This window comes from Cryptotermes secundus, unplaced genomic scaffold (genome assembly GCF_002891405.2).
Source record: "Cryptotermes secundus unplaced genomic scaffold, Csec_1.0 scaffold1689, whole genome shotgun sequence".
Lineage (NCBI taxonomy): Eukaryota > Metazoa > Arthropoda > Insecta > Blattodea > Kalotermitidae > Cryptotermes > Cryptotermes secundus.
Genome location: NW_019740674.1, coordinates 289,801 through 310,230, shown reverse-complemented (window position 1 = coordinate 310,230; position 20,430 = coordinate 289,801). Strand labels below are relative to the sequence as shown.

Here is a 20,430-nt window from a genome sequence, read left to right as displayed (position 1 = left end):
CTTCCGCGTGCCCCCCCCCCCCGAGTTTCTGGTAGCGCCGTTAAATGAACTTGACTTGCTTACGCCTTGGCTGTACGACCTCCCAAGAACCTTATTCTTCTTTACGACATAAGCCCATTGTTCTATATCATTTTTGTCTTTTACCTCCACCTCTTGAAACCCAGCTGTCTTAAATCATTCTCCACGTCTTTCAGCAATTGCTGTCTTTCTATCTACATATCTATGGCTCTGCAGCCGTTTATTGGACCTTGCCTCCTTCTACAGTCTCTTAATCTTATACACAGTCGGTAGGACTCCTTGGACGAGGGATCAGCCCGTCGCAGTGCCGCTGCCTACACACAGTAAAACACAAACAGAGTGAACGCACACAGACATCCATGCCTTGAGTGGGATTCGAACCCACGATCCTAGCGGGCTAAGACAGTCCATGCTTTAGACCGCGCGGCCACTGTGGTCGACAATTGATAGCTACAAAATATAATTTAACCTTGAACACTACAGTCATAGGCCTTGGTTATCAGTTTCTGTAACAAAATCACCAACTGCAATTATCAAAGTCACACGTTTCTTACGTAACCTTTTTAACATTTAAAAAGTTGGTTTTCACGGAAATAATTTCTTTAATCCAAATAGAACTACAGTAACCTCCAAGTCGTGGGTGTTGTAATAGCTTACAGGGCAAAGTGGTGATGTGTTCATAACGAAATAAATGCCACTTTATGAGAATTGAGTACTTGAAATAATCCACAAAATTCTATTACGTACACAAATGGTTTTGGACTTTAGTAACAAGTTATTTTTTCCTTTGTTTGTTTTTTCGGGGATTAAGTCAGTAACGTAAAAGGCGAGTCGCCTGCTCGGTAATTGGTTTCTGTAATGCTCTGAACAGAATAGATGGTGTTTAATTCGACGGAGCGAAAATTGCCCTAGGCATAAGCCGTCCCATGCGATAAATTAAATTGTTACAACTGTGTTACTTTCGAACAGTGAACACCATATGTATAAATTGTAATGGTTAGTAAAACAAATTCACCCTTGAGGCTAATGTATTTATAAACGATTTTATAGGGAAACAGTTATGTATGTTTTATTAGGCTGCAATATAATATTGGGAGATATGTTCACATTTACGCATCGTGTGTAGGTAGATTTTTCGGTTAAACCAAATGTATATCTGACGGAATGGTTTCCCTCTGTCGCGGATCGTCAGTTACATGCAGACATCGGAGAAAAGTAAATGTTTTAAATAGGTCTGTTAACGTGTGAGACTGGAGGTCAAGAGACACACAGGCCTGTACAGAATTAACACAAATTGAATGTCAGACCAGCTACTGTAATGTAAACCGCTGGGAGTAGGAGATCTGGGAAGTTATCATCTAAATTGTTGCAAGAATAATGTTGGTATCTTGTTAAGAGCTGGTAATATGGCAGCTTGCCTTTCGCTTATATCCTGTATGGTCTCTCTATTATGTGTGGGCCCTACCTCTACATCATAAGGGCCTGCAATTTGAGCTTCTCTAGAACACCATTTTATCTAGGTAATAATTTATATTGTAGCCGGTCACAGTGGCCGCGCGGAGAGGCATGAACTGTTCGCTCGCTCCAACGCTTGGATCGTGGGTTCGAATCCGACTCAAGGCATGGATGTCTGTGTGTATTTATTCTGTGTTTTGTGCTCTGTGTGTAGGTAGCGGCCTTGCGACGGTCTGATCCCCCGTCCAAGGAGTCCCACTTGCTGTGTATAGGATTAAGAAACTTAAGAAAGCGGCCAAGGTCCAACAAAGGACTGTAAAGCCATGGAGAGAATAATTTATAACCTAACATCTCACCTCAAAGTAAGAGAGTTCGAAGGACATAATGCAAACAGGATGCTGATGCTGATAATAATAATAATGATAGTAGTAGTAAATAAAAATGTATACAAAATTTTGCAGTGTAAACAACAATATTCTTTATATAAAACAAAGTAGACACTACATATCGGCATTTGTTTCTATTGAGGCTACATGTTTCGACCTCTATACTGGGTCATCATCAGACATACAGTGATACAAGTCTCAGTTGTTGAATTGCATCTATTTGCATAAAATTCTTCAATAAGGGTCCTTATTGTGAACTTGAGTGTTTTTAAATGCATAAATTGAATCTTTCAGTACGCCTGATGATGACCCAATATAAGGGTCGAAACAAGTAGCGTCATTATAAACAAATGTTGATACGTTAGTGTCTGCTTTGTTTTAAATACAGAATATTGTGTAGACTGCATACTTTTGTATACATTTTATGTACCTTATTTATAACACACAACAGGATGCATAGTATTAAGAAGGTGGTGGTGGTGGCGGCGGCGGCGGCGGCGGTTTAATGCGTCCTGTTGCACTGATTCGTATCCATAATGTGTATATTAACCGTCTTTTAGTGCATACAATTTCACTTGTCACTTCACACTACATGTTTCGGCATCATTCTGCCATCCTCAGGTGTATTAGTCACGTTAAAACACTGCACTGCCTTCCAGCAAGTGTCCATTTATAAAATGATATAAAATGTGTGTTCGTCGTTGTTCAATAATAATATTTATATATTAAAACTTGTTAAGATTATCATCTTACATGTCGTATTTCAAACTCGTGTGTAATGCCACTCATCCGCTATGAGAGTCGTTGTTCTTATGTTTTAATTGTGTATATACTGTGTCTTACGATGTGTCTTTCTTATGTGCACGCAGCCAAATAAGAAAGACACATCGTAAGACACAGTATATACACAATTAAAACATAAGAAGAACGACTCTCATAGCGAATGAATGGCGTTACACACAAGTTTGATATACGACTTGTAAGATGATAGATCTTAACAAGTTTTAATATATACATTTTATTATTGAAGAACGACGAACACACATTTTATATCATTTTATAAATGGACACTTGATGCCAGGCAGTGCAGTGTTTTAACGTGACTAATACACCTGAGGATGGCAGAATGATGCCGAAACATGTAGTGTGAAGTGACAAGTGAAATTGTATGCACTAGAAGACGGTTAATATATACACATTATTAATGCATTTCTTTTATAGAAGCGCTTTCCGGTAGCAGTAGCATATACCAGGTGATCACTGGAAATACGAGTATATACAAACCTATGAATAGCCGATTGCTTCAGTATAGAGAGAAACTCTCCTTCTGTTAAAGTATTATTATTATTAAAGGTGGCGGGTTTCCCCATGCACTTAGATCAGTTATTGGTCCATTTGTGCGTCCCCCTTTAATTTCTACTGTCGCCATACCCTACCGGTACTGGTGCGTGCTATCAGCTCCGTTCAGCCAACGAGGTCGGCCCTCGGTAGTTGATATTTCCCCCATCTACCAGAGGCATTGGAAACTACTTGGGCGGGAAACTTGTTGCCTAATTTTGCTGAGAGGTCTCCTAGAGACATGAGGATCTTTTACATGCCGTAAAGCTACGACACGGGACCCACGGCTTAAAGTCCCTCCCGGAAGACTTGTTCCCTGAATTTTTCCGCCCTTAAAAATTCCACAACCTCCGCCGGGTTTGAACCCGCGTGGTGGGAACGTTAAAGTAAGATACAAAGTAAAGAAAAATGGAGAAAGAGTATCAGATTGACCCTTAATAATAAAACTGGAGACTTCATGTGGGCTTTCAGACTTCGTCTGCAATTCGAGGAACTGAAATGTCGAATCTCCTGCGTAACGTCAGTCGGAAATAGAAGGAACATTTTAAAGAAATCAGGAGGAGTAAATCTTAACTGTTCGTAATATCGACAAATGATAAAGAATAAAAATCTGAACAAAAATGATCATAGAAGGCGTCATCAAGAAAGTTTCGTCTCTGTTATTAACAGTTTTTAGTTGGCTGACGGAGTGTTCATTCTCCTCGAACTTAGAGCATATTTCCGGAAGTGCTTTTGCTGGGTTCTCAGGGTATCATCGACTCGTTTAATCAGCGACGCCTGTCAGTATTATGACGGTTTTAACCGTTTTGATAATAAGGAAGAATACTATAGTAATCATATTATGAATTTCTTGAATCTTCAAAAACGCTTGATTTTCTTCTTAAAGGAAACGGTAAACCAGGCCAGGAAAGTAAGGTTTTATGCAGGGGATGGCTAGATTTATAGTGTCTTGCCCATGACTTAGAGACAGGTTTTGGATTAGGTAATTAAATTTATTGACACCTTAAACATTCAGCTCGTAACTACATGTAATACAGCGCTATTACTGATCTACATACTTTATAGAGCACTAGGACTCTCTGAGTCTTCTCAGTCTTCACTAGTCGTATCCTGGCAACGAATTTATAACAGCTTCTCTGTCACTGCAGCACGCTGTGAAGTCTTCTTTCACACAGCCCAGTTCTCTTCTTGCCATTATTCTGCCAGCTCCGGAAGTCAGTTCAGCTCTATTTAAGAGTTAGAGTTAATTCACGACTGGCGGTTTGCCGCCAATTACTTCATCTTGTCGACAAGTCCCTTGATACTACCAGAACGTTTATTTTTTTATGAACTGAACACTTGTGGTCATAGTCCTTATGTAACGTCCTCTTTGACAAGAGGATGAGTCTGTTGTTGGCAATTGCTGCTGGTCTTGGTCAGCGAAATCATTCTCAGGTCCTAGTCCCGCGGGATTCATGGCCACATTTTACTCTCAGATTCGAGTCTCCGCCAACCTGGAGAGCCAGATCCCCGTATTTCTATCCCCTAGGAACAGGGTGGCCTAGTTGTACCCATAGGCACTGGGTTCCCTTTTCGTCGCCTTCTACGATTCACAGGGTTACAATGGAGGTTTTTGGCCCCCTCTTCCACACGGGCTTTCAATTTTTCCTCGTGTAGCCTCGGGTCAGCCACCACAGAAAACACCATTTCCTCTGTTGATGCACTGCTGCAGAGATGTGTTTTTCGCACCGTTGCATAGCGACGCGCGCGGCGCGGACCACAAGCAACCGCTCTTCTGTTGTTGCGTGCGTTCGCTTCGGCTGGAATGTGTTTACCGAGCCGTTGCCTAGCGAGGAATTAATTTCGCTTTCAGGCGTCATGTCAGAATATATTCAGTCACTGTGTTAGGGAGATTGCAAACTGCAGAGTGAATATACTTTTGCTTAAGAACATGTGATCCGTCAGAATTAAGTGAAGTTTCTTAAGACCACATGACAATCGCCTTGAGTATAGTTGCTATGGTAGGTCAGGGCATTATGAGTATGAGGAGGATAATAATACCGGTACTACTACTACTACTACTACTACTACTAATAATAATAATAATAATAATAATAATCGTGATAATGCGCAAGACTACATTCCGGAGTAGAGAGATGGACAGACAAGCTGCACCAGGAGGCTTTTGGTACTGACATTGGACCATAATCCTGCATGCTTCAACATGATTATGATATATCGTGTACTTATGAACGTCCAAAATAATAATAAATGAGGTGCATTAGTTCTCTCGAGCCCATTTAGGCATTAATTTCTGGGTGGAAGGCATTGAGCATGAAATATCCGTGAAATGCGCATCTCATCCGTTACCATCGGTCTGTTAACGATGGCTGTAGGAAAGTAAGCACTACTGTGCTATGTACTAAATGGATTCGATTTTTGGACATTTCAGGATTCTATTAATTAAGGTGGGTGGTTCAAATAGTTACCATAGTTATGTACACTGACTGCAGAACCAATGCAGGAAATGAGTCATATGGAATTGATATTGTAAGGAATTTGATCAACACGTTGCCAGTCAACAACTCTGTAAACACGGTCCAACACCCAACAATAGAAGAAGCTATATTTTCTGTAGATCCTACCGGCGCTCCAATTGACTGGCTGGATAGCGATCACGTGATGTGTTTACTGTAGTGCATGTCCGTTCCGCGGCTATATAAGTAAGAGTGGCAGAATTCATTCAAGACGGTTACGAAATGGCAGAGGTACGCGAACAAGCAAGCATTAAGTTCGGGGGGTACAGAAGTGTACAGGAAATCAGCCTGTGAACATTTATGTGCGCTGTAGTGCGGTGGTATTGGGATTGTGTGATTTAAGGAGACTTTTATAGTTCCTATGTTATAAATCCGTGAAGACTAGTGGAAATAGACTGAGAAGATTAGTGTGAAGTGATTGTAAATTCTGTAAATCAGTAATAGTGTAAGAGTTATTTCTAGGTACAACCTGTATATTGTTAATAAATCCAATTACCAATCCGAACGCCGTCCTTAGTCACTGTGACACGTGAGAGTACTGTATCAAGTAGATTTCGAAGTGTTCTTGCGATGGTGTGTAACACTCGGGATTGTTGTCTGTTGGACTCTGTCCGTCGTCTAGTATTCTAAAGAACACAACGCTTCGGAAACTGGATCTGTTTCCCTTCTCAGGCGAGTGGGTGAGAGACATCTAGTGTGTTGGGTCCGTTAGGAAGAACTAACCTCAGGCAAGCTTTGGGGCATGTATGGAAGCATAGACTAAGAATCCCTTTTCTTTTCTTCAGACGCAACTTCCCCCCCCCCCAACTTGTAATATCGAGGAAGATCATCGAGAGAATTCCCTTAACCCTGCTTTTATTTTGCATGTTTTTTTGTTTTGTTTTTTCCCCATCCACCATGGTCGTTGGTTCTGGAAAGGATTTTTTAAGCGAAAGGTTGGTTCTCTCTGGCTGATCCTATATGTTTTCGGTGAACAGAATAGCATCAGTGACAACCTTCTTCCGCAGCACTTTAGTGTTCATTGGTGCCCTTTGGTCAGCTCATATGTGGCTGATCAAGACCGGTCACGCTCTAAACATTCTCTTCTTGTGTTTTACCTACAGCAGTGAGATTCAACTCAAGGGAATACATTTATCTGATTTTTGATTTGTTGATGGGTGTAATGTTGGGTGAACTTTCTAATTTTTTCCATTTGTAGGAGCCCTGGGAACTCTTATCTGGGATTCGCTGCATGTTCAGAGAAATAATTTGTTCTCGTTTGCTTTACCTCTAGCGTTTTCAAGTGAAACTCTTTGCCAACAAGAACAGTTTTATCTGCACTCTGAAAGTAATAGTAGTGACTGAATGCTTTCCTGCTTTCAGAGGTTGGCCGTTCATTTAAGTTTCGTGGGTTCCCCCACAATATGTATAAGTTGGATAAGTGTCCTCTCTTCCCATTGATTACTTCAGGAAATTGTGTATATTTTGTTGTTCGTGAGTACTTAATAAAGTGGTGCACTTGTGGATACATTTGCCTCCACACCCTGTCTTCACCGTTCTCTTTAAATGCAACTTTCCTTTCATGACTATACACTCCTCTCCATTTTCCCTTTAGCTTTGCGAATGCTGTGATGCGGGTCGTTGCCGCTTTCACGGCCTGGGCTGCTGGTTATGGGTGTTCATTTGCAGAATATTCTTTTTTAAGCAGCAGAATTATTGCACTTTAGGCCTTACCGTCCGCTGGGTTTCTTAATAGGAATATCGTGTATGGCTGTAGTAGAAGAAGAGTTTTTAGGAACATTATCAGGTCAATGAACCGATCACAGTGACCGCGCAGCCTTAGGCATGAACTGTCTTCGCTCGCTCGAACGCTGGGATCGTGGGTTCGAATCCCACTCAAGGCGTGGATGTCTGTTTACGTTTATTCTGTTTGTGTTCTGCGTGTAGGTAGCGGCCTTGCGACGGGCTAATTCACCGTCCAAGGAGTCCTGCCGACTGTGTACAGGATTAAGGAACTGAAAAAGTGGCCAAGGTCCACAAAGGCTGTAGAACCGTAGACAGATATCAGCGATGTACGAGTAGTTTGGATCGACATAATTTATTATGTCACAGAATTCCTCTGATATGTGTATTGTGGAAGACTTGAAGCTGAAATAATTTTATTGTAATGAAACCAATTACTGTATTTTTCGGCTGTGCGCATGTATTTATGATGGGATGCATTGTTTTGTTTCAGAACTTGATGGTGTTAATGTAGACTGAAGTTAGGCTCACGTCATACTACAACAAATAATCGGACAACTACCACTGGAAGTACTAAGTACAGATCTACTCGTATATTGAAGCGAAGTCTGTTTTATTATCAGTAGACCAAGGCAATGTTAAACTTATAGGGAGAAAGAGGAAAAAATTATTGAAACTAGATTTCTTTTTATGCTGTGGAATATACAGGTTAATGTATGTACTTCCTACTGGAAGATTTTGTATTCTTTTGAATAACTTTTGTGTTCATTGGTGTTGACACTTAAATAAATGCTTCAAATCTACGATTACTGGGTTTTTGGAGTTTGACCATCGTCCGGTGTTTGAATAGCTAGAGAAAACAACGCTAACCACAATGACTGGACTGAGGTTAGTTCGTCCTAAGGGACCCAACAGAGTAGGTGGCTCCTTCACCTGAGGAAGGAAGCAGATCCAATTCTCTAGTTTTTAGAATATCAGACAATGGACAAAGCCCCAGAACCCAGTAATTCCAAATATCAGAAGCCTTTAGAATCTGATTGTTTGGCACAAATTTGAACTACTGAACACGAAGAAAACTTTCAGCTAGAGGACACAACATGGCCACTTTCAGTGGATCAATATTGCCTCGTTTCATTTCCAGGTCATATGATCCGCAATGAACATGAAGGAATTCTTTTCGAACAATTTTTGTAAATTCAGTAAGTAATAAAGACATTTCTAAAGTATTTTAAGAACATTTTAGTAACCAGTTAACTGACTTTTGTATACTCTGTATATAGTGCAGAGCAGAAGTTATGGACCACCTTTATATGCATTTACTCCGTCCTCTGTTACTTGGTTCCTCTTGGGTGTAAATATTCTCCTCAGCTATCAGAGAGTCTTAGTCTGTGCTCCTTCTTTAATGTGAGAGATCTCACGCGGTTTAGTAGTACTCAGGCATATGAAACATTGCATTTGAGCAGTGTTTGACGTGGAGGCCGACAGTGTGACACTGACATGCACTTGAAACTAATTGAAATGCTGCTGCATGAGAACTCCTTTATCTGCGCTCGAGAGGCATCTGCTTGTAAAAGAACTGACTTCTCTCATTTCTGTATTTTGTAAGGTTGCCGGGTCTTTAGGATTAAACAAGACTTAGTTATCTCAGGATTATGTTCGGTGCCTTTGATTCTCTGTTTAAGACCACTGCATCAACCATAAATATTACTTTAGCGTCGAATGAGGTAAGATACTTCCATAAGGTAAAATGGAAACGACTAGCGAATCAGCCGTCGTGTTGTATTTCGCGGTACTGTATTCTACCGGAAGTAACATGAAAAATCTCACTGTAGAAAGAGTCTCACTCCAGATTCGAATTGATGACTTCTGATTACAAGTCATCATTTTGTTAACAGTCTGTCTTTTGTTGCAGAATGTAGTTATACTTGTCTGATTGCTTATTTATGCGTAAGGGATTTACAGTTCTGAATAATGAAAGTAACAGAGATGAGTAAAGCAGAGATAGTTTTATTGTCCACAGGAACATTACAGTACCTTTTCTCATTACTGACTCAAAAGACGGTCTTTTAAAATGTAACGCTCATTTAATTTTCAGCAGAATTAACTTTCAATAAATGCATGCACACGTTCGGTGTGCTTGCATTTAATGGTTGATCATGAACTCCTCTTTTTTTTGTGTGTGTTCAGAAGTCAGTGTTTCTAGCTCCTAAAACGCGCTTTATGAAGTTAAACTTTAAGTACGATTCTGAAACAAAGTAATTATGAAATGGAAAAAAAAAAGAGCTTGCAAGTACCTTGAGTTTTCATAATTATGACAGTTTAATTAATATCATGAACGCTTGCTGTACTTTTATTACAAAACATTCACTACGCCTTCCTTTCCACGAGAAACAAGACGGGTTACTGGGATCCGTCTGCGAGATTAACAGCACAGTTCATTATGGACGTTGTGACCCCGTGCGTCTTGTGAATTGTCGTCTTCGTTTTAGGGTCCCTGGCCGGTTCCCATTAAGAATTGATCGGAGACTATGAATCTTATAGACAGTTAGTAGGACACCTAGCGGCCTCCGTAGTCTAGAGGTAACTCGTGGTACGCGGGTTCAAACCCGGCGGAGGTCGTGGAATTTTTAAGGGCTGAAAAATTCAGTGAACAAGTCCTCCGGGAGCTACTTTAAGCCGTGGGTCCCGTGTCGTAGCTTTACGGCACGTAAAAGAACCTCATATCTCCAAAGGAGGTCACTGAGCCAAATTCAAGGACATTTCCCGCCCAACAGTAGTCTCTAACGCCTCCGATAGATGGGGGAAGCATTATAGATACCGCTAAGCCAGTAGAGGCCGAACTCGCTGGCTCGGTCGGGACTGATGGTAAGCACCATTATCGGTAGGGTATAGAGACTGGTAGAATATCATAGAGGGAAGCACAATGGACCAATACTGGTCTAAGTGCATGGGGAAACACACCCTCTCCAATAACTAACTAACTCACTAGTAGGACACCTATGGTTGGGGATCAGTTCATCGTGAGGTCGCGTAAACAGGATAACATAAAGACGGAAGTAACGTATACATCCATGCTTAGACTGTGATTCGACCCCGCGGTTCCAGTGTTCGAGTGGATGAAGATGTTTATTGTCTTAGACCGCGGACCCACTTTGATCGGCTGCAAGAGTCCGGTCGAAGAATTCTGTTGGATCCAGTCGCATTATGCATTGAGAACAGTGATGTTCGTTTTTGTCCAATTCATGAAACTCGTTCTTAGTACTTTTGGCTTATTTTGGACTTCACCCATCGTCTGGTATGTAAGAGACAAAAAGATAAAAAAAACACGACGTTTCGGAGACTGGATCTGTCTCCGTCTTCAGGTGGATAGGGAAGGATAAACCTACTCAGTTGGGCCCCTTAGAAAGAGCTAGTCTCAGTCTCAGTGTCTCGTCCAGTGATTGAGACTAGCTCTTTCTAAGGGGCCCAACTGAGTAGGTTTATCCTTCCCTATCCACCTGAAGACGGAGACAGATCCAGTCTCCGAAACGTCGTGGTTTTTATCTTTTTGTCTTTTACATACCAGACGATGGGTGAAGTCCAAAATAAGCCAAAAGAAGTACACTGTACACCATTGTCAGAATCCTTTCAAGTCTATCGTTCTTAGTACTTGCATTAATTAAATTCATAATTTTAGAGGTAAAGTTCAGTTCTCGATCTGACTGCATTTTAACAGTCTTGGAAGAAATTAGGGTGCTTTGGGTTCCTTTACCAACGAGTATTTCACCCCCCCCCCTTCCTTTCGCTCCCACTTTGGAGCATTAGGCTGATTTCTCAGTTTCATTGATCATTTTACAGACGGTAGGACTCCTTGGACGAGTGAACAGCCCGTCCAAGGCCTATACCTAAACATAGGACAACACAAACACAATAAAGACATAGACACACCAAACATCCATGTCTTGTGTGGGATTGGAACCCGCCATCCCGGCTTCCGAGTGAGCGAAGACAGTTCATGCCTTAGACCGCTCGGCTACCGTGGCCGGCAGTATTTCAATTGGTTTAGGCAAGAGGAGGCTAGCAGAGTCTGTAAATCATGTTTATGTAAGTTAGAGGTCCATTTCTATGCACAGTTTTCATAATTAAAGATCCCTTTTGTGTTCTATTTGTCACATAGGCCTACGACCTAAAGTTTGAGATTGTTGCTTTGTTTGTAATTGTTAACATGCTTTGTAAAGGGTTTGTCTGCTGTGTTTATGTCGTATCTTAACACATAATTCTACATACCTCATTTTGGTGCTTTATTAATTACCGCCACCGAACACAAAGCTAAATATATATATTGCTCTGCCACCATTTTGTTATTCCACACTGTCTTTGAGAAGATTACCTCAACGAAGGTTGAATATTTTTCGAAGCGCTCTGGCCATACAAAATTCCGTGGTTTCAGTATTTAATGAAAGGTGTCTCACCTTGTCGTGGTGGTGGGACTTGCGTGACTCTGTGACCTGGAGCGTTATACCGGCGGTAGTTTAACTACCGGTAGGGTCACCCATGCCGGAAAGGTCAGAGGGTAGAGTCCAGACTAAGAGAGATACCCTGGTCCTCCAGGGTGTGGGTTTGGCATGAGGCTGACAACCTCTTCCCGTAAAAATAATTTTGTTCAGAAACCTAACAACCAGCCTCGGGTCATCATGCGTCGGTCCATTCCTTTGGCAGCACGTATTGGTTGTGGAGACTGGTGGTAGAGGAGGCCAAGGCTCACCCAGGGCTGTAGCGGTGAGTGGTAGGTAGGTAGGTAGGTAGGTAGGTTCTGTATATAATGTCCCTTCTAAAGAAAAAATTCGCGCGTCCGTTATGTCCGTTTGCTTTATGGTAGAAGATGGAACTGCATTTCATTAATACGTGGGCCTACACATCAAATTTAATGAAAATGCGTCTGTTCTAACATTATTTGGGTCTGCGCCATGGAAGTATAGGGAAGTTGAGGTGTAGTCCCATGTATTCATAACCTTAGCTCTAGATGGAGATGAATAATCAGCTTCGCATTCCGGCCGCTTAATCCCTGGAGGAAGAATTCTCAATGCACACAGGCTAGTAGGCTCAGTACGCCTCAGAACCGGTCTGCGTGCGGTGGGCGAAGAGAAAAGTTCTTGCGCCTCCTGAGAACCGAACTGTGGGTTTTCAGCCCGTTCCCAGTTACTAGTACTTACATATCTCCGTTGAAACATGCATAGGCTTGTGCTGTCAGTGGTAGACACTGGTCACTGTTTCACTTTCCATTCAGTAAATTGAATTTCCATCCAGCGTAATAAATTTGTAATTGTCTGAAACTTTACACTGCCTTACATTTTTTTTTGACCTAGATCGGCCAGACCATCTACAAGAGGCTCTCAAACGTTATGAAATGAAATTAATCTACGCACTTCTTTCGACTGAGGAATACTGGGAAACTGTGTAATGTTGGCAAGCCTCTTGTAGTTGAAGTTCGACCGAAACATGTAAAGAAATGTAATGTGTTGAACTATTAAAAATTGGTTACATTGGATCTAATTTAAATTTGTTGTATGCATTTGCGTAGTTCGTAAATGCCCTCCACAATGAAATGTTGAAGTATTACATATACGTAAGCCTATATAAATCTCCTCTTCCTTTGAGTGTACTGAAGTTTCACAGAAATGATGAATCACCCTCTGTTCACTAAAATATCATGCGCACTGATCTAGAATATAATTTAATGTGAATGCATTATTCACTGTTGTAATATTCTACACAGTATCGTGTGATTATAAAGTATAGATTTATGCAGCCACATATCATTGTGCCGTTCATGTACACGTCCTTTGGCGTTCTGCAACTCGACATTTTGCAGAGGGTATTTGTGGCTTTTTGCTTTGTTCCCAGATCAAAGAGCGTTTTCTCATACGACATTAATTGATACATCTTCTTTGCGGACATGCCATAATTTGTCGACAAAGCGAAATGTTTAGCTTCAGACACATACTTAGTGCTCTTTACTCGCTTTTCCAGGACACTTCTCCAATATCGTACACCAGTAAGACGAGTAATATAGACCCAGGTGATAATGGAAGCACATATAAGTCTGTGTATTTATTTGTATTGTGTTTAAGATCATTATCAATAACTCGGACTGTGGCGTATAGTGTCGATTCTTCTTCTTCTTCTGTTCCTGTTGCTCACACTTGGAGCACAGGGCATCGGTGAACCGCTCGTCAGGCTCCAATTTCGTAATCTTAGACAGTTGATATGACTCCTTGGACGGGAGATCAGCCTGTCGTAAGGCCGCTACCTAACAAACGCAAAATAAACGCAGACACACCCATGCTTTGAGTGGGATTTGAACCCACGATCCCAGTGTTCGAGCGGGCAAAGACATTTCATGCCTTAGACTGCACGGCCACCGTGATTGGCTGTCGAATGATTGGATGATAATGAATTTGAAATTATGTGAAAGGAAGTGGTCGTAGTCTAATTTAAGGTACTATCCCGGCATTTATGTGGATAGATTGAAATCTCAGTCAGCATAGTCGGGCTGACCGAGATTCGAACCGGATACCTCCCAAATAGAATTAAGAGACGTTGCCGCTTTAGTATCTTGCACATATCAGATGCTCTCGCATTAGAGAGAACGGTCAGTTCTTACGATCTGATATTTTGCGTTGTCAGTAGGCGTATACGTGTCGAGAACTGGGACAGCTAATTACGCTTATCGTAATGAATATACAAAAACTTAGCCGTACTAGTTGTGTGGGCGTTAAGCTTTGTGTCTTACGCCTAAGCAGAAACATAAAATGAGGGTGCTGGAGAACTGGGTACTGAAGAAATTACTTACTATGTAGACCTAAGTAAGCGGTAGTAAGAGAAAGCTGGATAAAATTACATCATGAGCAGCTTCATATCTGTATAATTTACCATATATTGTTAGAATGGCTGATTAAAAAAATAAGTAGATGATGGGGCATGTATCATGGTGGGGCGGTGAGGTGAGAAATACATACAAAATTGTAGTCTGAAAACTTGAGGGAAGAGACCACTTGTTATTCCTTGACATAGATGGCAGGATAATATTAGTATTAATTTGAAAAAGATCTAGCTTAGGGGTACGCGGTAGCGTAGTTGGTTGAGGAACTGTGCTACAAGGCATAAGGTCGTAGGTACGAGTCCCAATGGAGGTTATTGAAATTTTTTTTCAGTTTACCTAATCCTTCCAGCCGCACTATGGCCCTGGGGTGGACCCAGGCTCTAATAGAAGTGAGTGTTCGGAATCTTCCTCGGGGGGTAAAGGGCGGCCGGCCGGCGCTTAAGGTTTGACAACCTTACTGCAATCTGTGAGCCGATTGTCTAGAAAATGTGGGAGCCTCGNTTCCATAAATTTTTAATTCCCAATCATGTTCCTTTGCTATGTGATTCTGGCAGATGCTGACCTGACGCTAAGGTTGACAGCCCCTTGATGCATTACGATCAGGGTATGAGGCTCCGGCCGTCCCACTTCTAAGTTATAGCTGTCCCAAGCTGTCAGCTCTCAAATTTTCAAAGACTTTCCGACTTTGCTGAAACTGCAAGAATTCCAGGAAAGTACCAGATGGTACTTCCTGTCCACATAGCAAAACTTGAAATATGTCCCTTCCGCGTGTAAGAGCTGGCTATCTGCCGGATCTCTTTGTTTGTAATTTTGTAATCTTAACTTAATACAGATTTAATTAACACACAACAGTCCTCCAATCAGAATGAACGGTTACAATTCAGTTTGGGGGACAATACTCTCGGACCACTCTTCTGAAAGAAACACTGTATCTGGCCCCTGATGGTGTTCTATAAACTAAATTTGGCCCTCGAGATGTATTAGGTTGGCCAACGCTGGTCTAGAAAATGTGGGAGCCTCGACGTCTCACAACCCTATGGGTCTTCACGGCCTGTTACAGGGATAGCTTTACCTTCTAGCTTATAAGGATGTGTATGGATACAGTTTGCCCAGTGTAGGCTCCAGTGGGGGGTTCATGCGAACACGATAATTTATCTTCGACCTCCGTTAAAGGCGAGAAACTTATTGACGAGTTGAGCGACTGTCAGTTTCTTAGAGAAGACGCTGCTCCATGGATTGAGTTCGTTCATTATATGGGTTAATGAATAAAATGAAATGGACAACCGAATGTGATGAGTGTGCAGCGTGCCCCTTCGGGTTACACGGTCTGATTGCTAGGAGTAAAGTTGGTCGTAGCGTTAAGCTGGTCCTTTTCCTTACCTAAAACCGAAGTTCAATGTTACTTCCAAGTGCCGGGGCTTCACAGCTTCTTGCTTCAATACAGGGATAATTTTCCCTGTATAGTTACATGGAAGTGAAGGCGTGTTAGACGGATAGGACTGTAAATTGATGCTGTATTGTGTTGTAAAAATATCCCGTTTAATAATCAAACACAGTTACCATATTTAAGGTAATTTCCTCCTCAGAAATCAAGTAGAGCAGTGTAATTATACAGTTCTATACTGTGCTACGTATGGTAAGGTTTTCCCTGTATTTAATTAAGCAATTAAGCAGTACGCCACAAAAAGGTATAGGGAGTGGAGGTGTAGTCCTACCATTCTTGACCTAGTCGCTATATGGAGGTGAGTGGTCAACTTCACACTCCGGCCGCTTTACCCCCAGGGAAAGAGGCTCTCCTCCACGGGTGCCCATTGAATAGCAGGCTGGGTGGGCCTTAGAGCCGGTTTGAACGCTATGGATCGAACCACGGCTTTACATCCCTTAGTCCGTCGCTATAGACTGAGGTATCCCGAATCCCACTTAACGACCTATTGTGAATTAAATAGAATACAACACGAATAACCAATTCCTTCGCTCCGGTGTATGACATATGTACCGTTTAATGTTTTTTAAGTTCAAATTTTAAATTGGTTTATTTTTGTGTTTCGTGTATTATTTAAAAATTCGTTTCATACCTTTAGACAGACGGAGAAATGTAATGGAAAATAAGTAACCACTAAATTCTCTTAAACGGTATCTGTTGTCTAGTCGTCAGAGTTCCTGACTAGAGGTCTAGGTTTCGTTTCCCGGCGCTACCACATTTTCTGAGAAGTAGTTGGCCTGGAACGGTGTCCACTCAGCCTCGTGAGGATAATTGAGGAGCTATTTCAAGGAAATAGCGGCTCCGGTCTAGAAAACCGAGATTAACGGTCGTGGGGATCCGTTGCACTGACCACGCTACACTCTCTATCCACAAAAGTTGGCACTAACTTCGCCGACAAGCGGCGGTCGCTAGGTCAGTATACTCGCTTGCGGACTACAGGCCACGGTTTTTTAATATACATATTGATTGATATACATATTTAATATATATTAATCATGAGAGCCAACCCATACATACGACTAGTGTCTAAAGGGGTTATGGAAGTGTTATAGCTGCTTGAGACAAACGTATATATTTTATATGTGTTTTGTAATTTAATTTGAAGCACGTAAATAATTTAGAATTTAAACTTGGTTCTGGGACCATTCCAAGCTAACGTTTTTTGGTGACCTTACTCAGCACGTTTTATGTACTGTCACATAAAACTTAAATGGATTTCGCTGCGTGAAATTTTTGCATACATGCAATGAATAAAACAATCAGATTTTTTTGGATCGCAATTGCATTACGCGAACATGAAAGAAAGAGCGTTGATGCTGCTAGTTACCGAGCACTGACATGCAAATGCGAGATTAAATACGGCGCAGAAGGGAGCTACGCTGTTCCCTCGGTGGCTGTATATTCAGACCTTCATCACTATCATATAACAATTGAATTTATACCTGATACCAATTTTCTAGGTGTAATCTTCATAACTTCACATAGGCTGTACACACATGGATGTAATATTAGTTTATCTTGTAATAAGGCTTATGCTAGCACTGCATATAATCATAGAACACCTCGCTATCAGCTCATCGGAGGTGATTGGTTATAATAGCAGAAGGAACTGCGTGCAGTGAGATGAAACACAGTATGCCACTGTAGGCCCCTTATATTTGTCTTTAAAGTTTTGAGTTGTTTAACGAAGCGTACATGGTTATAGGCCTAAAGCATTTATTTTGGTGGGAAGATAAATTAAGATGGATCTTAGAGATATAGGATGGAGAGGTGTGGAAGGAATTCACCTGGTTCAGTATCTGGAACGTTTGAAGGCAGTATGTGAACACGGTATTGAATCTTCGGGTTCCATGAAGTGTTTAGAAATTCTTGAGTAGCTGAGCGACTGGTGGCTTCTCAAGAAGGACTCAACTCCATGAAGTTAGTTTTAGTTAGTTAGTTTAATATTCACTAACTTGGCACTTGGCAGCACTGACGGTGTTGTAATTTCCGTCTATTTGTCAAAATGGAACTTCATTATTCGACTTATCTTTATAGTGTAGAAGCTGTGTTGGAGGTAGGAATCGAATTTTAGTTACATTTAGATGCGCCTAAGGGTTGTATTTATACATTTGATCATCCATTCGTCAATGTAATTTGCACATGGATTTTAAATAAAAAAAAAGTCAGAGAAACTTAATGGCAAGGTAAAATTGTTTCTGTGCTGAATTAATTATGCACAATGTTATCAACACTAACTGCAGTCCTGCATCTTAATAGTGTATTTTCTGCATACCAGGCCTTGTGAGCCTAATGACGTTCTCGGTCTTGCAGGTCTCGTTTTCAGACCGTTACGTGACACGTTAGGTGGCGTTAGTGTAATGTATGTCTCATTGACATTTAACGTACTGACAATAGTATGTATATTACGTTCTAGACGCCAAATTCAAACGGTACTGGTATTTACATTTTTGAGTGATTTTGTTGGTAAACTTTTTAATTTTTACTCAGAACTCTAGCTGGAAAGACTTATATTTAGAGAGGAAGCTGATATTATTAAAATGAATCGTTTGGGAACAGAATATGAGGACGTGGAATGGATTCATCTGGCTAGGAATGTGGAACGCTGTGGACTCTTAAGCGCAGTAATTTACCCTTGAGCTCTTTAAAATGCAGGGATTGCTAGTTTTTCAAGAAGAGCTCAGCTTCATGAAGTTAGTCAACCATAAAGAATATATTTGAAACATTATGTAAGAGATAAAAGCCTCGCGGCTTGTGAATAAGGCGGACGCTTCTGTGTATCGTTGACGAACAAACGTGAAAAGGCCTGAACTAACAGTTTTGATTAAATCTAACAGAAGTGCGGCTGTTTGGCTGTTTAACGAGAATTTGCCGCGTATTTTGCTTTTAATATGACATCTGCGCTGCGACTGCAATGGAGGAACAGTAATAATAATTACATTGTGTAAATTTTGACAGTTAATCCCGTAAGAGCAATCAGAATATCAGCAGCGTCCGTTCATTACATGTTATGCGTCAGAATCTGTTATGATATGTACATGCTATACGTAAATAGGGCCAGTATTTCAATTTTATCGTAAAATTAATGAAAGTATAATGCTAGCAGTATTCTTTTTAAATTCGCTTAGTGGGGGGTGGAGTCCAACTGGGTCCACTCGGCATGGCCACTGACTGGCCTATTGTAGCCTGCCCCGGGCGATTATGATAGAGAATTTGGTGGAATGAAGATTATCAGGGGAAACCGAAGTACTCGGAGAACCCCCCCCCAGCGCCACTTTGTCCACCACAAATCCCACTTGACCAGACCCAGGAACGAACCCCGGCCGCCTCGGTGGGAAGCCAACGACTAATCGCTTGAGCTATGGCGCGGCCAATGCTAGCAGTAACTGCTACGTGTGTGTACTGAGCAGTTTGATATGCCGGTAGGACTTCTCTTTGTACTCGGGTGTTCACCGGTTTGAATTTCATTCGTCGCCCACTTAGACTGAGTCTTCTAGTATTCATCATTAAGGCAGTGCCGGGATAATATGTTAGATTAGGATATGGGCATAATCATATTGTCACGTATCCGGGGTTTGCGTGACTAATAATGAGTTCTGGATTGCTTGACTTGGGTAATTAAGACCTCCTTTTACAATTTCTCTTATTCACAATCAGTTATAGCCCTATCACTAATGTACCCACTTCAGCAGTCACTAGGACACGCGAAGTCTTCTCAGTCTTCACAAGTCATATCCTGGCAACGGATTTATAAGAGTCTCACTGCAGCTGCAGCACATATGAAGTCTACTTTTCTCAGGCTAGCATCGTACTCTTTTGTACTCCTTCAGTTGTCATTCTCGTTCTTCCACAACAGCTATTCTCCGACTGACTGCACAAAGTCAAACTGAAAGCCACATTGCGACTGACGGTCAGTCAGTAAGGCTTGGTGTCGAACTCCGTCAGGGGCTCATGACCAGATATTTATTACTGTTTGACAGTACGGTCTTATTTTTTGGGGGCGCCCTCTCTGACGAGATGACAGGTCTGTCTTTTGTCAGTCATTGTCTGCAGTAGTAAGTCATTTGTCATAATGTAAAGGATATTTACATTTCACTTGTTAAACATGATAAAAAATGTATAATATATATACCGGGCCTCTGTCAGTCCAAGCTCCGGACAGCAGATTATGCCTTATTTCTAAATTTGGAATTCACTTTTGTGTAGCCTCGGGGCGGACACCACGGAAAACACCATCTCTCAACAATTCGTATGGGTATTTACAGCTCCGTTGCCTAGAAATGGACGTCTTATTATACCACGGTACGCTTCTGCGAAAACGTGTTTACCGACCAGTTGCCTAGCAATGGGCATAGTGCTGACCACAGAAAACAGTTCTTGCAATGCCTTTTCTATTGTTGCGTGCGCGTATTTCGGACGTTGCCTAGAAATTGGCTTGTCACAATATTGTCTTCGCACTGGACACTATTCTACGGTTGAGCAAAATAAAGGTAAAGTTTTCCCTGGGCTATTCCACCGCGGGAGCCCGGGTTCGAGCCTGGGTCAGGTCATGTGGGATTTGTGGTGGACGAAATGACAGTAGGGCAGGTGGTTTACCCTGCCAGTTGACATTGCACCAACTGCTCCACATTTATCATCACCTATCGGGGG

General features: G+C 41.6%; 1 long non-coding RNA gene across 1 annotated transcript in view; it reads left to right on the top strand.

Annotated features, from left to right (window-relative positions):
* LOC117282958 overlaps positions 1–8,407 on the top strand; it is a 24,108-nt gene extending 15,701 nt beyond the window's left edge. Inside the window, exon 3 of the long non-coding RNA XR_004513918.1 lies at positions 7,929–8,407. This is a non-coding gene — a long non-coding RNA (uncharacterized LOC117282958). The remainder of the gene's footprint in view (positions 1–7,928) is intronic.
* Positions 8,408–20,430: the final 12,023 nt, after the last annotated feature.